This window comes from Mauremys mutica, chromosome 7, assembly GCF_020497125.1.
Source record: "Mauremys mutica isolate MM-2020 ecotype Southern chromosome 7, ASM2049712v1, whole genome shotgun sequence".
Lineage (NCBI taxonomy): Eukaryota > Metazoa > Chordata > Testudines > Geoemydidae > Mauremys > Mauremys mutica.
In genome coordinates this window covers 16,905,402-16,924,821 of record NC_059078.1, presented here as the reverse complement: position 1 = coordinate 16,924,821, position 19,420 = coordinate 16,905,402, and positions in this window count along the sequence as shown.

Genomic DNA, 19,420 nt, shown 5'->3' with positions numbered 1-19,420 from the left:
AGCAGATTGTTGTAATAAGCCATAAATTCAGTGTCATTATTAAATCCATGATTTTTAATGACTAGCAAGGTTTGAATATAAGTTCCCATGCTTGTCTTTTGGAAGTGTTGTGCAGGTTTCCTTTGAGGACAATGACTGAGAGATCAGATACGGAGTAATCATTTTGAGATAAGTGTTTGCCTGCAGGTGATATGGTGTATTTTATAGTCATTTTTCTGTGTGAGTTCAACATTCCAAATCTTCCTGTATTTTTTTCTTAAAGATGTATTGGTCTTCACATAGGGTGTCACTGAAAACTCCCTTGGATATTCTTTGCTATGTGTGTGAACAGTATACAGTGTCTGACTCCAGACTCATTATTTGTCCTGTGAAAACAAGTACCCTACTTTAAATAACTTGCATCTATAACAGTAAAGAAACATTTTTTGCTAAACATGAATATTCAAGAGGAGAATGATTTTGGAGAGTCTTGCAAATTGACTCAAAAGCTGATATATTGTATATACTTCCATTAGTCTGTTATCTGAAAAGCTTTTAAAACAGTGTTGGATATTTTTATTTGTTTGTTGCCAAAGACCATTCGGTTATTTCTTTATACTCGGGGGATTTTGAAACTGCCGCTGTAAGAGATTACAAAAAATCAACTCAAGAGAAAACAATTTTTTTTTTAATTTCCCTATGTGGTATGATCGTCTGGGCAGGAAACTAAAATTTGTTCAGGGCCAGTCAGACTATGAAATGAATTCCCATAGGAATTAAGGACCATCCCACACCTCTGCACCTTCTGTGTGCAAGGCACACTTCTTCAGCTCGCCTTCTCCAATATAATCACCTAGGAGAATGCACATTAAAAACAAAATAGAACTCTCCCACACAATACCCTCCACTGCACGCACAATCCTCCCTTGGGGAGATGATGAGAGCGAGATTAAACTGCACGTGAGAGGTGCTTGAGTACTGTGTTGATGTGGGTGGTGTAAGAGCTTAACTAGGATAAAATAGTATTTGAAGAGTTGAGAAGATAATTTAAAAAAATGTCCACAAAATAGAATATCCCATACAGGCTTACTGGCAGGAATGTTTACAGACTTGATACATTTTAAGTTAATATTAGAGAATATTTACATAATGCAGATTCTGAACTTGTAAACACAAGTACGTGGGCCAGAAAAGTAAATTTAAGAATTATGCTCGGTAATAAAAATGGTATTGTGTGACCTATGGTAGGTGTCCAATCAAAACTAATCGACAGAGCTTACATTTCAATTGGAATATCAAATATTTATAATGAACTGCTTGCAAACAATCAACAGAGCAGGGATTAAAAAAAAATCAATAGTCTATGAATACATTTGAATAACAAATTTCAGAATATCATAAACTGTTCTGGATAGCAAAAGAGGAAAACAAATCAATGACTAAATCTCTCATTCTTAATTATTTGTTTTGTTCTATTATTTAAGAAAAACTCCCCAAGAATAGAAATTAAAAAAAAATTAAAGAGATCAGTTCTGAAATCACTGAATTTATTTACTGAACCTTATTTTCATAAGAGCTGCCTGATCCAGAAAAAAAATTTGGTTCCCAAAGAAAATCCTGGCTGTAACAGACTTAAAATTATATCTGTCCTCTTGTGGTCCTTACAGTCTTTTCCACATTCCAGAAGTTATGGCGTCTCACATCCTGATGCATTTATCTCCTCAGTTCTTGAGAGCAGGCAATCCATTAATATTGCCAACAATCCTGTGAAGTCTGTGGAAGTTTAGCATAATCCTGTTCCCCTACCAGCTCAGAGAGCAAGATTTTTGTAAATCTCAATGGACTACCTTCTCCCATGTATGAAACCAGCAGGGATAGTTTCAAGGAGATTGCATCATTCATATGCTGGGTAAGGCTGGCCAAGCATACAAAAATTTTGGCCTGCAAGGCTTAACAGAAAATCCTTAATTAGAGTTACTGAAGGCTTTCAACTAATTAGGTCCAGTGAAGCATATCAAAGAAGAGCAACTGTTTTTATCCTGGATTGAATTGGGCAAGTCACTTAATCTCTCTTTGCCTTGGGTTCCCCTCAGTAAAACAGAGACACTTCCTTTCTTCTGTCATTTGCCAGAGCCTGTCTCTTAGTACATGTGCATAGAGCCCTGAACACAATGGGTCCTTGATCTTGGTTCGGTCCCTGGGCACTACCATAATATACATAGTTAAGAACAAGAAGAATCTGGTCATAAAATTCTATAATAATAGCTCTAATACTTCAATATTTTTCTTTAAATAATTTTTTATATTGAACTGTATAAAAATTAGATGCTGTATAGGCATGTAGATAATGTTTTGTTTTTTCTACATAACTCTGGGAAACTTCTCTGAATGCTAGTGAAAGCAAAAGCCATTAATTTCCTTTGTCACATGTATTTTAGTAATAAACCTCACAAAGGATATTTTTATTGGCTTTGGACATTCATTTAATAGAAAAATATGCAAGATTTGATCCTCAGCTGACTCAAATTGTCATAGCTCCATTGATGCCAGTGGAACTATGACAATTTACACCAGCTGAGGATCTGCTCCCTGGTAGTTGTAAGAGTGACAGACTGCATGGAGAAGCTATCTGTATTGATAACACTCCTCCTTGGCCAAAGTTTTGTCTGACTCCTATTTAAAAGAATAACTAAATCAAATTCATTCTCATTTTGTAATCGTTTAAATGTGAGGCATGGAGCAACTGGTTGGAGGAGTTCTTATTTCAAATAATTTGTCTCCCAAATAAAAACTATTTCAAATATTTGCTGTGTGCATATTTAAATACAAAATTGTGTCCGCTGTCCAGACATATACTGTAGGAATGTGCTTTCCCTCTCTTACCAGAAAGAATTTTTTTTATTTAGTTCTTATTTTGCCTGGTCCAGTCCACTCCCAGTAGGATAAATGTCAGCCTTTATTCTCTAGCAACTACACTACACTTTTCACTTGGATGACTCCACAGAAGGGATGTGCTACCCATGGGATAGCCACCATCTTGCAGGCTCATAGACAGAATATAAGTGAAAATAGAGTCATGGAGCTGAGTAAAGCCCACAGAAGCCAGGGAAACTGAAAAATAAGGCTGTTGTTTATCGGTCCCCTTGTGCCTAAGTATCATGTGGAATCTTAGAGCAGTAGTTGATCTGTAAGCAATCTAGGGGTATTCTCTTTCTGCTGCAAAATACCTAACCAGAGTACAAATGGCTATGTGTGGAGTATCCATTTAAGTTCTATGCTTTTTAAACGTGTCTTAACGAGCACAAAATTTAAAACTGTCAAATGACATTGCTTCATTTAACTGGATATGCTGTGAATCAATGGAACCATTAGATTAATACATGTCTTGATGTTGAGCTGTGCTACTTAGGCCAAAGCCACTGAAGCCACTGAGCCAGACACATCTCCTGGCAAGGTTCTCAACTAGGATCCTTTTCTATTGTTTTCAATGGATGTTAATAGTAATAATAACTTGTACAGCAACTTCCATCTGGAAATCTCAGTGCATTTTACACATACATTGTGAACAGAACTTTGCAGCACTCCTGTGAGGCAGGCCAAATACTATCCTCTCAATTTTACATGTGAAAGCAAATGAGGCAGAGAGATTAAGTGAGATAGGGGCCTGATTCTTCTCTCTCTTACTGATCTAAATGAGGTACAGCACTAGCACACGTGCAGCATAACTCTTCTAACACGAGCGCACACATACACACGTATTTTTTTTTGTTTTCAGGGAGAAGGGTGGAGGTAAAGGGACTCGGTTAACAAATCCTGTCCTCTCTCCTTCCTGCATCCATCGGCATCCCATGTGTGGGGCTAGGGGGGACAAGAAATAGGAAGCCCATGCAAGGGTTCCATAACTATAGAGAGGAGGTGTAGGATGGGTAGGCTCACAGACCATCTACTGTCCCCATTCTGCAGATTCTATGATATGGGGAAGAGTAGCCTTTCCCAGTCTCCATTCTCTGTAGAACTCCTCACTACATGACCCTGTTTACATGAGCTGTGGGTGGGGACAGGATTCGCCACATATGGTGTTGCATTATTATTATGATCTCTAGTTTTGATGTGCAATACTTACTACTGTGAATGTCCCTAACTTTAATGATCTCAAAAAAGAGGGTAATTACATTCAGATTCCTGATACAGATGGGCAGAATAGACCCCACTCACTGGTGTGTTAGGGTCACTTTGTGCCAAGTCCAAAGCAGACCCCAGCCTAGCTTAATTGGCCACTGGTGTATTCTCCATGTGTTGCAGAAACCTACTATGACCTTCTGTCCACTGTATGCAGCAAAGGAGGCATGGTCAGGACTCCCTTACCCTGGCAGATTATTGGCTGCAATAACAGCCCCTGGGGGCCATTAGCAACTGACACAGGTTAGAGCAGCCTTCAGGCTGTTCTAATTTACAGCAATTACTGGACCGACACTCTTGCAGCCCCAGGATTGGGGAAGAAGATACAAAGGAAGCTACATTTCCTTCCACTCCTTGCTACTGGGAATTTTCACCAATCCCTTCTCAGCTACACTAGAAAATGTCAACCCATGTCTTTACTCCTTTTTGGAGGCACTTAACACAAATTGGTTGAAAGCAAATCGTAGTAGTAAGGAAAGTTTAGTCCATCGAGAGAGGCTGTCTGTAAAGATATATTAGAAGAAACTCCAAAAAATTAAAGAGCCGGGATTTGCTGGTACCAAACTAGGTATCTGAAAGTATCTTTGGTATGATGGGATCTAATTAGCTCACTGCCTAGTGAAGTAAATCAAAGGAGATGGGTTATATAAGCAATCCTACGCATTGTGGGCCTGAACTTGTGAGCTGCGAAATGTCCTCAGATTCTTTTGTTTTCAGTTGGAGTTGCAAGTGCTTTGCTCAGCATCCTGCAGCACCAGGCCTTGTATCATCAAATGGTTAGTCAGATGGACTGTATCCCTTCATGGTCCTATCACTACCCCTGAGTATAGCAGAAGGGAAAGTCTGTCAATATCTTGGATAGTCAGCAGCTCACTGAATAATATTTCTGAGGAAAGGGCGATGTTTTCATAAGTATTTTATAATGTAGCATTTGTTACAGAGAACAAGGAAGAAGAGAACTCTTGAATTATTTCTCTGCGGGGAAATGTTTTCCTAAACAGTGTATCTGCGCACTGGCATCCTAATGCAATTGTTTCTTTGTTTTTCAAAACAATTGGTTCAGAATATATGGAAAATTTTTGCTCTTTCCTCCAGCAGCAGAACTACTTGTAGTGGGTTAGCGTATGAGAAATACCAGCAGAAAAATGATTGTAATCCAAATCTGATCTTCCCCAGTCTCTTCTCTGCAATAGGCCCTTACTTCTCCAGGAAGTACATCAGCCTCATAGTGAATTCGAGAGGGAGCTAGCATGTGTTTCCCTGAAAACATTAGGGAAAGACATAAAATAAGTCACTGAGCTTCCTCTCCAGAAGATGACTCAAGGCTAAGGAAAGGATGAAGCTGGGATTTGCTAGGAAGTAGTTCTGTGAGGAGGGCTGCTTACAGGACACTTCCTTCTGTCCTTTGAGGCCTGGTGGGGAGACCTTCACCTCTGCAACTGGAGTCCCAAGAAGAGGAAGTATGCGGTGACCTACTTGGGGTTGGGGTAGGGAATCTTCACTTCTCCCCTTTGAAGGTCCCAGGGAGATCTCTTCCCCTCCCCCTGTCCAGCAGGGTCCTAGAGACTGGAAAGATAGGGAACATTCAGCCAGCAGTTGGCCAATGAGCCCCAGCTGGCCAGGCAGGTCATGGCACAGCTAGGAGCACACATCTGTATTTCTGTCACTTCTAACTTGTGGTAGCAGCAGCAAGGGGAGGGAATGAGCAAATGAATACTCAAATAGCATAAAGACTGTACACAATATTAGTCCCTACTCATATATTTGAGTATGGCCAATATTTGTGCTTGTTTGGAAAATGAATTACTGGATGTGCCATTCCCCCAAATTCAGCAGCCACAATAATCTAACAATATTACTGATGCATCCACTTTCTGCAGGCTTTTGGGAACAAATACCTCCATTAATGCCTTGATTAGAGAACCATTCCCCCAAACTATCAATAGCAGTGTAAGTACTAAATAGGTTGCAAAGCGATTACTGAATGCCAATTCACTGGATAAAAGATGCCAGGACTGAGAGTTCTATATTTTATATGCTAGAATGAGATTGTCTTCAAAGCTTCAGTTGGAGCATTCATTTTGCCACTGGAGGGCGTTATGGCCCCAGAAAACAGAAAACTATTTTGTATTGATACAACAATCGAATTAGCAGGATTTATAGAGCTTTAATCTTATTTAGAATGTAGATTACTCCACTTCATTTAAAGTAGGGGGAGGAATGAGGCAATTTACATGTGTTTGTATATTTAGCATGAATTATGCAAAGATAAGAACATCTCGCTGAAGCTTTTGAACACTCTACCTGAGTCTTATTCACAAATTTATTGCAACATTATCAGACACGTTAAAAAATTTGAAGCTCAGCATGGGCCTCTGTAAAATTCAAGATAATGTGAAATAAATGCTCCTTCTTCTCACAAACACATAAGGTTTCTTTATTTTTCTCTTCCACCGGCTGCTTTAAAACAAATATGAGCTGATAATGAGACCAACCATCCATTTGATTTTGTTCAAGCTTTTTGCTTCACTTTTTAGTCACAAAAACCAGACGCTGCTCTCATTTTTGTATTTGTAAGTTCTTTGTGGCAGGGACCATCTTTTTGTTGTATTTGTACAGCACCCAGCACAATGAGGTCCTGGCTCAGGACTGGAGCTCCTACATGTTGCCACAATGCAAATAGCCTCTCAGCACCACCATAATGCCCATACACCAGTTCTAAAAGACTCTGCCAGAGTCCAGGGAGGAGGAGGATTTATCTTACAGAAGGATTGAATTTGACATGTGGACTGGAATCCAATATCAAAGGGGTAGCCGTGTTAGTCTGGATCTGTAAAAGCAGCAAAGAGTCCTGTGGCACTTTATAGACTAATAGATGTATCGGAGCATGAGCTTTCGTGGGTGAATACCCACTTCGTTGGATGCAATTATTGGAATCCAATAATTTCACTCCTTGGGACCCTCTTTGGTTTTTTTGAAAAAAAGGTGTCCAGTTTCTCAGTTGTAGCAATGAGGGTGTGGGGAGAAGGGCTTAATTAGGGAACTGGTTACAATTCCCACACTCTGAGGCCAGCCACATCTTGTTTCTTACCAGCCAAATCCCTGACCCAGATTGCTCTAAACCATGCCACTTGGCAATGGCCACCAAAGGTCATTGGCCATCTTAGAACCATGTTCTGGCAACATCTGCTCACTCCTGCTCCCCTGCCCCAATTCACTTTCTATGGTGGCTCTGCAACCACAGAGGACTTTTCCATGTTGGGGGAATCCCTAGCTAGGGAAATGTGACCACTCTCTGCTGCTTTTGTGACACCTCAGCAGCTCACCAGGAGCAGCGCAAGCTTGAAAATTTGGCCTTTAGTTTTCTTACTCATCCTTTATCATCCTACTCCCTTAACTTGGGAGATCAAAAGGCATGTTATGGATAAAAGTCACTGTAGCAATGAATACATGTTCGATATTGTGAGAGGAATAGTTTGTGCCTTGTGCAATACTGCAACTTGTGATGAATCAGATGCTCTCCTAATGACTTCATTCCGATTTCTCTTAAACAATGACACTGATTATGTTCTAAACCTGTCTGTGAATGCCTGCTCTCCCCTTTCTCATCAAGCCACTTAATTTCACTACATTTTTAATACTATGTATTTATTTTTTTACTATTCCTGATGGGTGGTTCCAAATGCAGTTTAGAACATATTATACCCATTTTGTGGGTTTGCCAACATATCTTTAGTTAACTGTATGAATGGGTTGGTTATTTGCTTCATCGCCTTGCTCAGGTTTGTATGAATTGGTGATAATGCCATTTCTACAGCTTCTTTGTGACACCATAAGGGTTGATTACACATGTTTTATGAGATGAGCCATATGAACCGACCCATGTGTCTGCATATACTCCACTAGACAGATGAGTTGGAGACTAAGGGCTTAATCCTGCTAATTGCTTAGCATTTCCTGCACATACAGAGCACTCTTCACTCCCCTTGCAGCACCTGCTCTCCAGAATCTTGTAAAAGGTCCTCCACACCTTGCAGGAATTAGGCCCTGTGAATGACAATGTCATAATCCTAATGACATCTTAATACTATATTATGAGACTAGCTACTGTAAACGGTTCCATGAGGTATTTCACATCTGGGCAAAATCTTAATAAGGGCATGAAAGCTATGACTGAAGACAACATATGCCTAATAAATGATCTCTGCATGTACACATTGGAAATTGTTGCGAATTTCTGCTATTAAAGGGGGTTAAATCCATATTATCAAACCAATGGCACAATCTGTCAGTTTTCTGTATGTACTATATTTTCCAACAGCATGCACCTCCTGGACTCCTCAAAACAATACCAATATTTTCTCAAGTGTTTTATCATGAAGAAAAGGTAAGCTAGCATAAAGCTGAATTGAATTCAGATGCACAAAACCAAAGGGCTATATTAGAGCCATGAAAGCCAGTGGAGTTATTCTGGATTTATAGTGGCATAATTGAGAGCATACAGTTATCTGGCCAAAGTGCTTAGGGATAGTATTGATTTTAAATAAGAAATTAGAAGTGGAGTAAAATATTATGGGATGAGAGTCTTTACGAGTTTCTGATGTTTTCTGTTTTCCGCCAAGTCCCATTCATTTTGTTTATGCTGAATTACTGCAGGGAAACAGGCATCTTAGAGTTTTATGATCAGATTCTTTGATAGGATCAGTTTTTGTCCTAGGTTGCTGTTAAATATCCAGATAATTCATCTTGTGATGGTTGTCTGTGAGCGTATAGTGAGAGATTGGCTGTTACAGCTGCCTTTGCTTTGAAAAATAAAGTCAGAAAAGGCATTATGAGGGTCACTGGTGAGGTGACAAAGTCAGAAGTTCCAATCTCTCATTTTGGATGAGATCATAATTCATATGCACCTTAAATTTTGACCTCATTAAACAATAAAGCTAAGAAAGACTGATATATCTGGGAGATTTACTGACCACTCTTCCAGAAGATGTGGGCTTTGTCACAGCTTAGTCCAGAAATGCTTCTGTGAACTATTTAAAAAGCTATGTGTAAAAAATAAATGGCAGGTCTCCACCAGTTATCTCTGGCCAATAACAAGTTGACTTTAGGCTTCCACATGAGTCACTGGACTTCCTACAAGACATGATGGGATAACTGAGAATTACTGTTCAACACATACATACACTGTACTATGCCTTATAGGTGGATATTGCCCTTTAAACCATACATTATCAAGTACTCTGTATGATCAAATAAATTACTCTGAGCTTCCTAATACTCTTAGATTACCCACAATAGAAGGCTGATTTTGTTCTTATTTTTAATTATTCTTCTCGTAGTGAGCCTTTGGAAGGCAATAGAGGATGGATACTGCTTTAGTGAAGCACCTCTAGTGATTTTAGTATGATGCTTTTTTATATGCTCACGCTGTAGCATTTGGGGACAGACGATGTGAAGGATAAAGAGACTTTATTAGTACTTAGGGCAAATCATGGCTTTGTCATAAGCCCAGTACATAGACCTGTGAGTAGTTGTTCTGCCCCAATAGCAGATTAGGAAGGAGACTATGACTCAGGGTCACAATTTGTGTCCAATTTCTCCTACCACTTCCTCTGGGGGGAGGGATATATCCATGCTAGCCCTATTCCCAGCAGAGAATACGTTTCTTAACACTCTCGTGCAGCTGTCCGGGCCAGCTCATTGTGTGATAGTGCCAATGCTTCTTCCACGCCCCTTCCTACCCACTCCCTCTCCATTAACTATTCTAATCCATCCACTCCTACTCATGGAGGAGAAGCCAGAACAGAGAATTAAGAGAGTACCTTAATGGGTGTGCAGGATGGGCCATTTTCTGGCCCCTAGAATAGAAAAGCAGCAGCAGTAGATACTGACTGGCAAATATATATAATTTCCTGTCAATTATTTTTGTCAATGGGTTCTTTTTTCCTCAAGAATCAATGAGAACTCATCCAAAGTATTGATATAGCCTGGGTACTTGAGCAAGGAGTAGAATATTTGGGGGGAGAAGAGAGGGTTCCCTATTTCAATAAGGAATATGGCTTTGATGGATATAGTACCTGCTATAACTTTGATCACTTTCAAATCTATTTTACAGGCAGTGTACATCTTGCAAAGAAGTAGTCGTTTACAACTAGGGAAATCAACATGTTTAAAGTGATAGCATATATTTTCTCAGGCATTACAGAAAACTAAGTTACATGAACTCTGGGCCATGCAACTGCCTGTCAAATATCAGGGATTCAAAATTGAAAACTCAACATTTATGCAGAGGTGCTGCTCAAACAGCACTGATTTAAGTGAGAAGAGACAGTGGTGACATAATCCTGAAATGCATTTGCATTGCATTTTCTATATATAGCTTTTTCTTCTCTGAGGAACCAGTTCGTCTCACAAAGACCCACCAGGAACCTCTTACCTTTTTTTCTTTACTCCTCCTGATCCCATCCTCCTTCAATATACTGTGCTTCAACCAGTCCCACAATGACAAAGGTGCAATGAATGAATGATTCAGTGATGATGCTTAGAATGTGTCTAAGCATACATAAGTTGGCACAGCCTTCAAATGTTCTTTGCAATGGACCGTGCAAAAAACGTAACCTTGTATCAGTCATGCTCACCCTTATGTTTTTTTTTAATTCACCAGTGCCCATTTTATCATTCACAGGGGCCACTGTTGATAATTCCCAACCTTTTGTTGACTCAGAAGATAAAAGGCCTGATTAACTCCCATTAAAATCAATGGATCAAGACCTTAAGGATTAATTCTTCTTTCACTGGCGTAAATCAGAAGTAACTACACCATGGGGGTTATACTAGTGTAAATTATAGGAGAACTGGGCCTCTGTACTGGGGATACAGGTCTCCAGCATGACAATAAAGATGGCCTTTTGAAAATTATTTACAGCAGTTAAGGGCCACATTGTCAGATATACATGAGCATTTTCCTACTTCCGATAATTTGATACTTAATTTTTTTCATCTTTGGGGTCAGACTGAAATTGTGGAGTCAAGTAGAGAATCACAGGTATCCTACAAAAATAATACATAATTTATTACTATCTTCATATTGCCATTTTTTGTTGGATAAATTCCACAGACGCAAGATACTTTGCACTGGATCTTTTAAACCAATGAACTTTCTAAAATACACTGACATTCTGCTTCTGAGAACAAAGTGCAAAATAAATGAAAAACCCCCACCTCTGTAAATGCAAGTACTGAAAACTTAATTTACAAATGCAAACAAGATAAGCTGCCAAGTTGCCAACATAGTTATCTAATTTGTTGACACAGAGATCGCAGGCAAGATTCTTATTTAGTTCCATACATCTACATTTGTTTGCCATCTGATCAGAACTGTAATCCAGCTACCTCAATCTTAAAGAAAATTGCTCTACATTCTTCTAATTTTTAAAGCCAAGTTGCAGTGTGTGTGTTTCAAGCTCCATCACTGACATTTTCTGCTGGCTGAATCTGTTTACCTTCAAGGCACCCTGCAAAGACTATTTGTTTTTCCAAGCATTTGGGGAAGGTGGAGTTCTGGTGGGTAGAGTAAACTTGTTTGCTCCGTTGATTTGAATATTAAGTTAGTTGTGTTAGGGAATTATGTATGTCTTTATTTACAGTCTATTATTATCATCCATTTTAAGAAAATTGTGCACCTCTGTAATATTTTAACTGAAGCCTAGATACATTATCTTGATTCTTGGCTTCAGGCAAGAGAGCTTGGCATTGCTCACCTTTGCCATGACCTGATCGAGGGGCTGCCCTGCACTGATCTGGACCCCAGGGCAGGTTTTCCCTCTAGAGGTTATTTATTTATTTATTTTATTATTTTCATATGTTAATGTAGTGTTGAAAAGACCTAATGAAATAAGCACACTCACTCTCATAGGAGCACTGTACCTCACCATTAGGAATTTGGGGCAGCATAAATCTTCTTATGTTGAATTTCATCTCATGTGGAGAGTTATAGCCTTCCCCAACCTCCTTAAAATTGCCATTTGGCCAAGCCACAAAAAATCACTCCTTTTAATCGTCCCTCTCAAGTCATTCTCACCAGCCACTTAATCATTTTGTTGTTTGTCTCTGTATTCTCTCCAATTTGTCAAAATGAACGGCTTCCAGCAATTGGTGGCGTTGAGAAGGTGGAGGGTGTATTTAACATGACAGTTATCTGCTCCGCAGAGAAAACGGATTTGTTTTGTTTTTCAAAGAAATAGGGCTTTATATTTTCATCAGATTAAAGACAAGACTATCCTGCATACTTACAAGATATTACACAGAGCTACTTTCTATTGCAATATTTGTTCTTTGCTTTATTCTTCTGTTGCATGCATCTGATGTGTGTGGCAGAAATATAAGTGTTCGGGTTTTTTTATGTTCTGGAAAGTTATTCATTTCTCCATAGCTTGAGCAAAGGTTTGGCCTCACTATTTGCTATTTTCCTAAAGCCCATCCCATTTATCATCACATTTCACTTTAGATAAATACACCTTGAAAGCATTTTCCAAATTAAATGTCAAATAAAGAATTGCCTCGTTGACTATTGGGGTATAACGCAAATCACTAACATAAATGTGCATCTAGAGGAGTACTGTCACAGTGAAAGGTATTCATTCACTGGGGAGAAGTCTAAAATTATTTTCTTTTCGGAAAGGAAGCACAATTTGAATGATATTCCAATGTTATATTACCTTGACCTCTGGCAAAGCTACGAATTGTGATGAAATGCAGCAACTGTGCATCACACTTTCCTAATGCACCGATAGGCTTCACTTTGATTGATTTATGGCAAGCAATAAATACATTTAGGAAACATCTCTTTTACTAAAACCTGCACAAATAATCATCTTTACTGAGTAGTACTCTGCCTGGAGATCACATCAAAAGGTTGTCCTCCACCTTTATTAGAAGACCATCTGTTTGATCAAATCTCGTAAGTGGTTGCTTAAATCACATTTTACTCTATTGCCATTGACTAAGCAGGCAAACAATTTAATATATCAGTATATAAACCCTCTTTCAATCCTTTGTCTCCATGATATCTGCATCTCATCAGCATCTAATGAATCAACTCAATTTCTTACCTACCTTGAAAGACCTTCCAAAGTTTCCATTACATTAATTTACCTGGCAGGTTGGTTTTTGGAGGCAATGAAGTCACCAAGGGCCTCATCCAATGAAATCATTGACATCTTTCCATTTACTTCAATGGCCTTTGGATTAGGTCCTAATGCATTCCAATCTTTTGACCTCAATTTGGTATTTAATATATTGGGGGAGGGGAAAATAATCCAATCATTGTAATGTATTGCCCTATATTATATTAATAAATCTCTATCCTCTGCACTGGGACACAACATTCTATAATAAGTATAGGATGGTAATACTCATAACCTTCTTCAAAATTCGTAATATAGCAGTGTCCATCCTAATGGCTTTCATTCTTTCAAATATTATAGCAATTTTTAAAACACCCAATCTAATACCAAGTCTGCAAACATTTAAATGACCAAATAAATCTCAGGCAAACCTTCATGCTTTCATTCTCTTCGGTGTCTAGTTCAGTTTCTCATAAATTTCCTGAACTAATCCATTCAGTTCTGGACAAAGGTCATTGCACAGGAACTATGCAGGGTCATTTTAATTTAATTGAAAGCTTTTGACATAGCTTTGGTATCTGAGCTCAAACACCATAGACTTAATGCTGAGTGAGCCCAAACCACAGCCTTGACGCTGTTTCCTTTGTCCTTCTCTCCCACCTCCTCCCGCCCCCCAGCATTTTCAAATAGATTCATTCTGGATTTTCTCTGGGTGAAGTTTTCCCTCTATCTGTTTTTAATGAACCCCCTGAGTTCTGTGCTACGTTTTTCACTTTCCAGCCTTTCTGTTAATGGCACAACGTATCTTTGCAATTTAACATTAACGCATCCAAATGGCATTTTGCTTGTATTTGCCACTAAGTATGTGTTTTTGTCTCTAACACTCTTTGCTCTAAAATGCCATATATGATCATCTGGCTTAGAAATAATATCTCTGTCTCCCAATCTTCATAAACCTGTAACCCAAAGCACCTTTGGGTTTAACATTTTTCTACCTAGAGAAAGGCCTGCAACTAATGACCCCTTAATGAGAAATTTGCAGCCCCAAATCAGACTTCCACTTCCACTTTGTTACACCTAGAGAATGCCATGCAGTAAATTTTGGTATGACTGTTATTCATACAATTTTTTTAAAGCCAAATGCATCATTATAATATTGTCTGAAGGTCATGGATTTTACCCAGCATGAAATATTATGGTTACCCTGAGTCAACAAGGACAAGCTAAAAAAAAGCGATCTGTCTAACAACTGCAGTTCAACCGCTCATTAATACTACACAGAAGTCACACAAAAGATACCCCAAACATACTAAAATATTTGTGTGAATGAGGTCAGAGGAAAAAAGAAGGATGATATAATTCAAAGTTTCTGGTCATGCAAATACTTCATGGGCTATTATCCAGAGGCTCATGTTCATTTCAGTTTGAGTTATGGATGCCTTTGAAAATCAAGCCCATTTACTGTTTGTGTTCTTTCAGCTCCTGATTCAGAAATGATTTCAATGGGATGTAGTCTATTTCCACCAGGTACTGAGCAACCATTGCTTTGTGTGGAAATTAGAGCACTAATCATCTCTCAGGATTTGCTCAGCAACACTTTGCAATATCAAGCCCTACGACTTCTAGATAAAAGCCCTTAGTCACAAATATCCTCAAAGACTTCATCCTTACACTGGGGTATTTTAAAAAGTTCCCCTGGAGCATCTCCATTTAGAAGACCTCTTCTTTGTTTGAATCCCAAGAAAGTGTCTCAGCTCCTAAAAACAGCATATCATTAGCTCAGATATTAGTTCAGGAGATGTATTAGTTTAGGTAGTGGATCGACTAGTCATGTGAAAAACCACAGTAACATGCAAAGTTTTAACAAACTAAACATATTTTGACCGTGTTTTCCCATTAAATGCTTGGTAAATTTAATCTAATCTCTGCACAATGTTTTATGTTTCAAATACAGCATTTGTTGGGTTGTGACTTACTTTTTAATTAAATGTTACGTAGTACAAGGAATATATTTTAACAGTTCAACTCTTTTCACAATGCTAGATAAATTAAATATTAAATTATGATTAGTTTATTATTAAGTGCCTTTCATCCTCAAGAATCCCAAATTGCTTTACAAACACCCTTTAGACATTACTACCCTACTACTGGAGAGCTGCCGCATGCAGGGTGAAAAATGGCAAATACTCAGTACTGGTCTTCACCACTGCTCAGCACTTTAGGACAGGGAGTGATGAATATCTTTTCCAGCGGGGAATTTTATATATGGAGAGTGTAATTATATAAGTATTCTACTTAAAATTGGCTTTCAGAGAATGGCTTGAGAGCTGTGATTTGAGAGGCATTGAATTTTGATTTCTTTCCCGTAGGGTTATTTATCTGTTAGGTTTAGTGTACGAATGATATATCATCATTGCTATATCATAGCAAGATATTTTAGACGGGGATCATTTCTAGACTACTCACAATTTACCTGTAACTTCTATTTTGTTATCAGTTACTTATGAAAGAGCTACTGCATCCTGGCATTTTTTTTTAAAATTGGCATAGATTCTCAACTGGTGTAAATTGTCATTGTTCCACTGAAGATTTCAGTAGAGCTATATGACAGCTAACACTAGCTGATGATCTGCCCTATAAACCCTGATCCAAAGCCCAATTACTCAATGGGAGTCTTTCCATTGACTTCACTGGGTTTTGAATCAGTCCTAGTATTTTTTTAAAAGCCCATTACCATATATTTTCCTTTCCAAGTTTGCTTAGTAAGGAAGATTTTATGTTCAACAAAAGCTCTCTGTTTTGTAAGCTGTTTTCTCCTTCCGTATGATTGATTCAGTAGTCTCAAAATGGAATGTTCAGGATTTCAAAATTCACTACCATGCAAGAGGAATGAATTAATCAGACAGGACAGGCAGGCTAATTATAATGGAGAAAGCCTCTATTTATTTCCAAGTATCTTGTTAATCAGCCATAATGGAAAAGGAAATAGGGAGAAATGACATGGCAGTTAAGTGAGTTTTTGGTAAAATATATATTTAAAAAAATTAGTTTAAGTGTCTTTAAATCACGATAATGTAATTTAATTTAATCCATTAACAATATGTAACTTGATGTTCTTTCCCATTATGTTTTCAACAAAGGAAGTAATAAAACGTATAGTGACAAGTAGATAATGTTTCTGTTGCAGACTTACTACCCAAAGACATGACAGTATTTATTTGTTAGCTTTAGTTTGCTTTGATATTAGATTATTTTTTTTAACTAAAGGAAGACTGGGGGGAACAAACTACAGGCAATGTTTTACTGAAGTCTAATCTAATAGGTTACTCTCTTCCCCCATGAACTAGAAAGAGGTTGGATGTAGTGTAAATCAAAGCAGAATTTGGCCCAACAGAGATATATAGCTGTGACTATTTTCTCACCCTTCCGAACTACTGTGTTGAAACACAATAACTTTGTACATAGATCAACAGAAATAATCAGTTCCATACGGTATATTTTAAAGTTAATTTGGGACAGAAAATCCTTATTTGATACTTTACTGATATTTTACAAAGAGGATTTATTATGTAGGTATGTAAATACTAATACTCACCCGTGTACTCTCCATTCATGGCTTTAAAACTGTAGAAGACTGATACGTATTGGAATTACCTGGGCTTGAGGACAGCATTTGTTAGTTGAGTTGGGGAAACTGCATTGATGCCTCTCATTTTGGAGGAATATGCCCCTCATTTGCAAGAGAGGTGCACAAAATAGATATGGGGTTAGCTCCTGGGCTGCTCCTGGCTCTGGCCAACAGCACTTTGTTCCATCTGCTTACAGTGATAACAGTATAGCTTCTTCCTCTGATGCACACTTTGCTACAATCACCTTTGCCTTTGTCGCTTCAAGACCAGATTGCTGTAATGTGGTCTACCTTGTGACCAGGGGTGGCTCTAGGCATTTTGCCGCCCCAAGCACGGCACAGGTAGGCTGCATTCGGCAGCTTGCCTGCGGGAGGTCCACCGAAGCCGCGGGACCAGCGGACCTCCCGCAGGCAAGCCGCGGAAGGCACCCTGCCTGCCGCCCCCACGGTGCCGGCAGAGCGCCCCCCGCGGCTTGCCGCCCCAAGCACACGCTTGGGGTGCTGGGGCCTGGAGCCACCCCTGCTTGTGACCATTCAGAAGTTGGAACTAATGCAGAATGCTGTGGTCCATTTAATTAAGTGGAGTTGCACACAGAGCCCTGGATGGGCGCCTATTCAGAGTTCCTTTTTTCTAAATTTATAGACATAATAAATAATTGTGGGAAATGAAATGATAGGCTTGTCAGCTGCAATTGGAAAAGTGAGGGGCTCCACCCTCTACCCCCTCACAAAATGTCACCCAAGCAATGAGTGCACATAGAAAAGCCCCCTTTTAAAAAATGCAGGATATTGCAATGCAGTATGTGGCACAGAACCTGAAAGAGGGAGGTGGCAGTAAATAGAGAGCTGCTCTGAATTATGCCATCAGCAGTCATCTCCCAGGGACTATTCTGTCATCCAGAGTTCACCAGAGTACCGTACAATCTGCCCCATATTCCCCACATCCCCTGTTCTGTGTGGGGGCAAGGAGCAAATGATGTGCAGCTGGCCAGGCTGGCTTTATACCACCAGTGGTTTCCCTACATCAGAGCTATCTTGTTACAGAAATATTTGGTTGTTTTGCAGTGCATGAGCAGCATAAATCAGCCCATAGAGCTGAGGATCCAGATATTTGCCCCTGGAGATATTTAACAAACGTTCCATTAGTCTTCATAGCTATTTCCATTGGATTGCTTTCCTGCAGTTACTTTTCCTAGGGTTTTGTGTGTGTGTTTCCACTGGGTCTGCTTCAGACTGCTACCACCACAAAACCTAACTGTACCTATCTTCTTTTATATGAGAGCTGTAATTAAAGAAATATTCTCCACCCATCTCTAAGAAGGAATTTTAAAAAATGAATAAAAATGCACATTCATTCCTCTGTCACTGATTCCAGTAGCAGTTTTTATTGAAAATAACAAAAGTAGGTGATGGGGACGGGAAAGGAAGGGAAATTATGCCAGGAATATTAACAAAGCTGTTTTGTCAGAATTTGTTTTGCACTGTAAAGCTGATTATCCTAGGGTCTTGAATATACTGAATCACAGGTATTGTAGAACATAATTTAATACATTTTATCCCATTCAAACTACCTGCAGGTGAATTATATGATTACCTCTGACAATTCTATTTCTCTGCCCATTTCTGTGTATGGCCAGGGTCTCAGTGGAATTATTGCTATTATTCTATGAAACAGCAAAGTTTGCAATGCCAAGTCCCATCCCAGAGGATCAACTGACTCTCTTTCTCTGCAGTGCTACTGACTAAAGTGTTTCATTATCTTGGCACAGAAAGCAATAATCACAGCTTATGAGAGCTCTAAACAGCAAAACCATTCTTCTTTGGATATATGTTAGGCCCTAATTTTGGCAAAGATTTCTATGTCAGCCAGACTCCATTTCAGGATCAAGCTTTCAGTCTCCACTCAACATACGGCAGTATTTGCTTTTCATTTAGAATCTGTTTTTGGAGGTTTATGTTTATCAGGTGTGATGGAGCAAGGCCGGATGGCTACAGGAAAGTACTCAGGAACAGGTATGTTAGCCGCAGGCTAAGCAAATCCCTAGTACCTTGGGAACCAAAATGGCAGTTGCTCCAGGATAATTAAGGCACCTGGGGCCAATTAAGAACTTTCTAGAAGGCACCAGAGAGAGCTACATTGATTGGAGCACCTGCAGCCAATCAGGACAGGCTAATCAGGGCACCTGGGGCCAATTAAGAACTTTCTAGAAGGCACCAGAGAGAGCTACATTGATTGGAGCACCTGCAGCCAATCAGGACAGGCTAATCAGGGCACCTGATATAAAAAGGGGGAGCTCACTCCAGTCAGGGGTGGAGGAGCCAGAGGAAGGAAGTGTGTATGAGGAGCTGGGAGTCAGAGACACAAGGAACTAAGAACTGAGAGGGTGTACTACTGGAGGATTGAGGAAACACCATACAATCAAGCAGCATCAGACACCAGGAGGATCCTATGGTGAGGATAAAGAAGGTGTTTGAAGGAGGCTATGGGGAAGTAGCCCAGGGTGCTGTA